We start from the raw sequence: 6,337 nt of genomic DNA, 5'->3' as shown, positions 1-6,337 counted from the left end.
CCAGTGGGCGCTTACCGAGAGCAAGGGAGCGTAAAATTCAATGTAAAACACTTTGAAATGTGTTCTCACTTGCTCTCAGTAAGAACTCACTGGCTATCTCTATAGTATACACACAAATGTTGAGGTTTTTTATTGAAAGGCAAAAGAACAACAAACACATAGGTACATACAAAATTCCAAAGAAATACATAACACACTTTAATAAAAGAAAAAATGATTGAAATAATTTGTAAATAGTCACACTTTTAAAAAGGAAAAATATATAGAAACGTAGTTGAACGCTGCTCCTTAGTTGTGAAATAAAACAAATTGTCCTCATAGTTGAAATCATCTACGGGGAATCGGCATCTAGAATCAAATGATTATGTAATGTAATAAATAAATATGGATATGCCATATTTCAAATATACATATGTATGTATGTATGTAATTACCTTGTCCAATAAAATAATTCCATTCAACTTTCCGATTCAATTATAAAATGTATTGGGCATTTAATTTACTAAAAAGCACAATTTCTTTATGAAAACACAAAACACTGATTTATTCACTCACTTTACCGTCTTGACTCTACAAAGGCAACTAAAACACTGAAGAAAGAAAAAAATATAATTCATATCATTTCTTCTTTTCTTTTTCGTCTGTTAAGTTGGTTAACAACAACAAAACAAGAAACACACGAGTTTGACGCATACATGCCACCAAAGCCCCCTTCTTCGCTTCTACGTCTTCTATTATACAATACACACAACTCTTTATTATAAAACAGCATTCCACAGCCGCGAGAGCACTGTTATTGCTCTCGTTGACAAACATCCTCCCTCCACCCATGAAAAAAATGTTCTAACATAAAAAATATGTTTTACACAAACATATCAAATTGAGATATGTTACAAAATATTGCAAACATATATTTGTTTGGACCCAAACATATTATGTTTGGATCCAAACATATATTTGTTTGCAACCGGTCCCAAACATATATTTGTTTGGATCCAAACATATTTCTAACATAAATTTTTCTGCGTGTACGCAAACATTGGTCCAATCGAGCCGGATTTTACGATCGGTCCCTTTGCCTTTACAAGAAAAACCCAAAAAGACAACAAAAATCAACGACTACGTCGCGCAACAACAAAGGATCTACGATCAACCACATCAATTTATTTTCCAACAAATTGCCATTTTTACCACCACAACAAAGGTATGTACACATTTCATTACGTGAAAAAGTGACATAACAAAATTTACAAGTGTTGTGCATAATTAAAAGTAATAAGTAAGAAAAGCGTTAAGTTCGGCCAGACCGAACTTTTTATACCCTCCACCACGAACTGTATTGAAGCGAATAGGAACAATTAGTTTTATTTCGTTTATGAAAGTACTAAACCCTTCCTTTTATTGCAGAAGTAGGATATATATCTCAACTGATAATACTCCCTTCAAAAATTGGGCAAAACCGCCTAGACCTAAACCTGGATATTCTGGATTTGGATAGTAAACAACATCGGGGGCACTGTTCTATGGAGGCTGTATAAAACGTTAGCCTGTACGGATAAATTTCTGGAGGAAAGTTTCGTAACTCCGGCGAAGACTTAATACCAAATTTCAGTTATTCCCATTGAATATTGTGGTTAAAACTTTCAAAAAACCGAAAATTGGGAGGGATCTTTCTAAGGGGGGTATATAAAAACATGGAACAATACCGGAAATTTTCAGGTGGGAAGTTTTATACCACCAACGGAGATTTAATATTAAATTTCATCCGTTTCGATGGGATATTTATGACACAACCTTAAAATCCCGAAAATCGAGAAGTACACTTCTATGGGGGTTATTTGAAGAAAAGGTCTTATACTGATAATTCTCTTCTGCAATATTTTATACACCCATGGCAATTTAAATACTAAATTTCAGTCATATCGGTGGTATTTTGAGGCCACAACTTTAAAAATACCGTAAATCGGAAGGTACGGTGTTATGGGGGATTTTGAGGACGTCGACCTATACCGGCAAATTTCGGCTGGAATGTTTCACACCTCTATCAAAAACTAAATACCAAATATCAGCTATTTTGGTGGAGAACAAGCTATATGTAGGAAATCGGGAGGTACCGTTCTATGGGGGCTATGTGAAGACATGAACCTATACCGACAAATTTTAGGTGGAAAGTTTTATACCCTCAACGAAGACTAAGTACCATCTTCCAGCCATTTCCGTGTTATAATGAGGCTAAAACCTTCAATATACCGAAAAAATTTCTGAGGAAAATTTTTGTAGCCCAGAAAAAGACTAAATACCAAATTACAGCTTCTTCGGTGAAATAATGAGGCTACAATATTCAAAATACCGATAATCGGGAGGCACCGTTCTTTCAAAACGTTGACCTGTACCGACAAATTTTTGTAGCCCGGAAAACGACTAAATACCAAATTTCAGCCACTTCGGTGGAATAATGAGGCTAAAACCTTCAAAGTACCGAAAATCGGGCGGTGCCGTTCTATGGGAGCTACATGAAGACGTTGACCTATACCGACTAATTTCAGGTGGAAAGTTTTATACCCACAACGAAGACTATGTACCAAATTTTAGCCATTTCTGTGTTATAATGAGGCTAAACCCTTCAAAACACCGAAAATTGGGATGTACCGTTCCATGGGGTGTACATTAAAGCGTGGACCTATGCAGATAAATTTCTGGGAGAAAATTTTGCATCCCAAAAGAGGATGAAATATCAAATTTCAGGCTTTTTGGTAGTATAGTATAGCTAAACTTTAAAAAATACCGAAAATTGGGAGATATCGTCCTTTGGGGACTATATGAGGGCGTGTGACCTATACCGACATATTTCATATGGAATGTTTTATACCTCAAATGAAGACTAACCACCAAATTTTAGCCATTTCGGTGGAATGTTAAGGCCACAAACTTCAAAATACCGAAAATTGGGAGGTACCGTTCTATAGGGGCTATATGAAGGCGTAGACCCTTACCGACAAATTTCATATGGAATGTTTTATACCTCAAATAAAGACTAACCACTAAATTTCAGCCATTTCGGTGGAATATTGAGGCCACAGCCTTCGGGCGTTACCGTCCTATGGGGGCTATATGAAGGCGTGGACCTATACCTACAAATTTCCGGGGGAAAGTTTTATACCCTTAACGAAGACTAAATACCAAATTTCAGGCATTTCGCTGCGATAATGAGGCTAAAACCTTCCAAATACAGAAAATTGGGAGAAATCGTCCTATGGGGTCTTTATCAAAACCTGGACCTATATAAACATTTGATGGTAGAACTATTTCTTAGCCTCTGGAAACACAAAATACAAACTTACAACCGATTCTGTGGTCAAATGGGACTAATATATTCAAAATATCTTAAAGTGATGCGTACTATATATATTGGGCGTTATATGGGGGCTATACCAAAACTTTGGTAGAAAGGTTTTTTAGCCTCTGGAGACACAAAATACCAAATTACAACCAATTCGGTACTCAAATGGGACTAATATATTCAAAATATCTTCAAATGACGCGTACTATATATGGGGCTATACCAAATCGTTGACCTATGTAAACATGTTACGGTAGATATGTTTCTTCGCCTCTCGAAACGAAAAATGCAAAGTTACAACCGATTCTGTGGTCAAATGAGACTAATACATTCAAAATATCTTAATATGACGCGTACTATATATGGGGGCTATACCAAAACGTCGACCTATATAAACAAAATTTAGTAGACATGATTTTTAGCCTCTGGAGACACAAAATACCAAATTACAACCAATTCGGTGGTCAAATGGGACATATATCTTAAAATTTCCTTAAAACGACGACGCGTCACGCGTCACTTTGTATGGGGGCTATACGAAAACGTGGACCTACATAGCCCGCTTTCAATACCAAAAGTCCTACATACATATAATAGATTTTACCAAAATTTCATCCACCTACTTCAATCCGTTCGGAAGCTAGATTGATTTCCACAGACGAACAGACGGACGGACAGGTTATATCGATATAGAATTGCACGCTGATCAAGAATATATATAGTCTGTGGAGTCTACAATGATTATTTCGAGTAGTTACAAACGTAGTGACAAACTTAATATACCGCCCATCCTATGGTGGAGGGTATAAAAAACAAAACCGTTTGTCGTTTTACAATAAATATTTAATGTCCGTCCGCCACCTACGATATTGCCGTCGGTAAAATTCATTTAAAAATACCAACAAAACTAATTGTCAAATCGCCCACTATTTTCTCACATAATAGCAACAACAATCACAGTGATTTTTTATGTTTATTAATTTCCACATTTATTGGTGTTTTCGCACATTTCTTTTATATTTAATATAAATCCATATTGTTATTGTGGTGTTTTCCTTTTATTCTCTTCTTCGTCTTCGCCAAAACACACAAAAATCAGCACAACAATAACAATTGCAATATAAAAGAATAAATGTCATTCATTTGTCATTACTGCTGATTGTTTCCACCTTTAATTAATACGGGTGGAAGATTTGGCACCTATATACCATTTACACTACGATCGACTGTATTAGGGGTATTCCCGTGTACTAAAAATTAAAATTATTTTCGGATATTAACTAAAAATAAATTTTATTCGTGTTTTTGACACCGTGCCCCCTACCGTCGGTATTAGTGAAGTGGTTTTGCGAATTTTAAATTTTTTTAATATATTTGGAAATTTGTTTTCGGCAAGTGCTATCTTCGAACCATTGCCATAGTTTACGTGTATTATACGATACACTCTAAATATTTTGCGAAATTTGGAATACACTGAGAGAAAATTGGATTTAGTCCTGAATTTCATTCAAAATGCCCCTCACTCCTTTAGATTTATTTAACAGAGCTGCTGATGCTTTTGCCAAATTTGATGCCTACTTCAGTTCCCAACGGGACGATGAGCTCAATGTTTATATCTTAGAATTGCTAGGAGCTGAGGCGAGAACATTATGGGAAAAAGTTAAACAGCAATCTGATATATGCCTCAATTATCTATATGAAGATAAAAATTCCAATAAGGACAACCTTGTAGCTGCCGACATCAAATTCGATGTCGCATACAAGTGTTTTATGAATGTTTTATCGTCCATTAATAGAAAGTTAGGTGTACTCCGGACCTCGTCTCAGTCACCTACTTTAACTTCTCCAAAATCTCATATAGATAAACCTACTGTTTGCGTACCAATATGAAAAGAAAATTAGAGAAAAATAAAACACGATGTGAAAGTATTATTTCTAATCGCAGTGGACTGTATTTTTATTGATTTAACGTTCGTGGAACGGTTTTACCTTTGTACAAAGGGTTTGACGAGTAGGACGTGATCCTATCGTTGGTGTTAGTTTTAATAACTCTAGCGTAGATACTGAGAGGCGGGCTTTTCTGAAACGTCACTCATTAGATTCTGTCATTACCTTTCATTGTATGTACGAAGTACATAGTCGTATTTCAAGGTAGTAGACAGACTCTAATGAGGAGAAAAAGCATCCTTGGAATAAATTTAAAAATTAAAATGGGTTTAATAAAACCTAATAGCAAACTGTTCATTCCGCCGGCCTTGGAATATCCAGCTATGTTGCAAAATTAAATGTTAGTTATTTAAAAAAGTATTTACATTCGTGTGCCCGTGGGGCACGATCGTGCAATGCCTCGTGGAGACTTTGATCATCATGTAAAGATTGTAAAAGATGATTGAAGACCACCTCTTACAGATTTACGTGGCGAGACAAGTTTCTCCTGGAGGAACTCCGAGGAGTCGCCGAGGGCGAAATTAATTTGTATAAAAATAGGACTGTATTCTCCGAAGGAGGTACACTACCAGATGTCCTTTCTTCCGTAGACTTCATGTCGAGTGGCTTTTTAATCAGCTTGTTGTTCCTTGTCGTGCATGGGGACGTCATCCTCACACCATCGTCGCAACCATCATTCGAAATTTTCCAAGTCATAAGAAAAATGGAGAGGAAGCGAGAATTAAACAATAAAACAAACTTTTAGGTCAGAAGGACCTCTTAACCGTTGGTCGTTTTACATATATATAGCCCGATGCTTCGCGGCTCTAACACGGCCATCAAAGCTATATTTTTTCAATAACACGAAAAATAGTGAGGTCGCGTAGACGACTCGAAACATGGTCTATTATTAATTACCTCCGTGGGAGTGGGAATATGGAGGTTTGAGTGCCGTCGGGATTAAATTTCGTTTTCAGTATCAGTACTTATACCCTCTTTCGAACATAGATAAATATTTTTGCCCCGGAGGAGCTTGGATGAAATATCCAGTGACGGAAAATTTTCGGACTT

At 36.3% G+C, this 6,337-nt stretch overlaps 1 long non-coding RNA gene across 1 annotated transcript; it reads right to left on the bottom strand.

Moving 5' to 3' along the window:
• Positions 1-440: 440 nt before the first annotated feature.
• On the bottom strand, positions 441-5,421 carry LOC141406729 (uncharacterized). Its single transcript, XR_012413495.1, has 3 exons — positions 5,338-5,421; positions 696-843; positions 441-590 (listed from the first exon to the last, which is right to left on the bottom strand). It is a non-coding gene; the product is annotated as an uncharacterized lncRNA (long non-coding RNA).
• Positions 5,422-6,337: the final 916 nt, after the last annotated feature.

Source organism: Musca autumnalis, unplaced genomic scaffold, assembly GCF_047663935.1.
Source record: "Musca autumnalis isolate F117 unplaced genomic scaffold, ASM4766393v1 scaffold_5, whole genome shotgun sequence".
In the NCBI taxonomy this organism is placed as follows: domain Eukaryota; kingdom Metazoa; phylum Arthropoda; class Insecta; order Diptera; family Muscidae; genus Musca; species Musca autumnalis.
The sequence above is the reverse complement of the archived record's forward strand: the minus strand, read 5'-3'. Positions and strand labels throughout refer to the sequence as shown.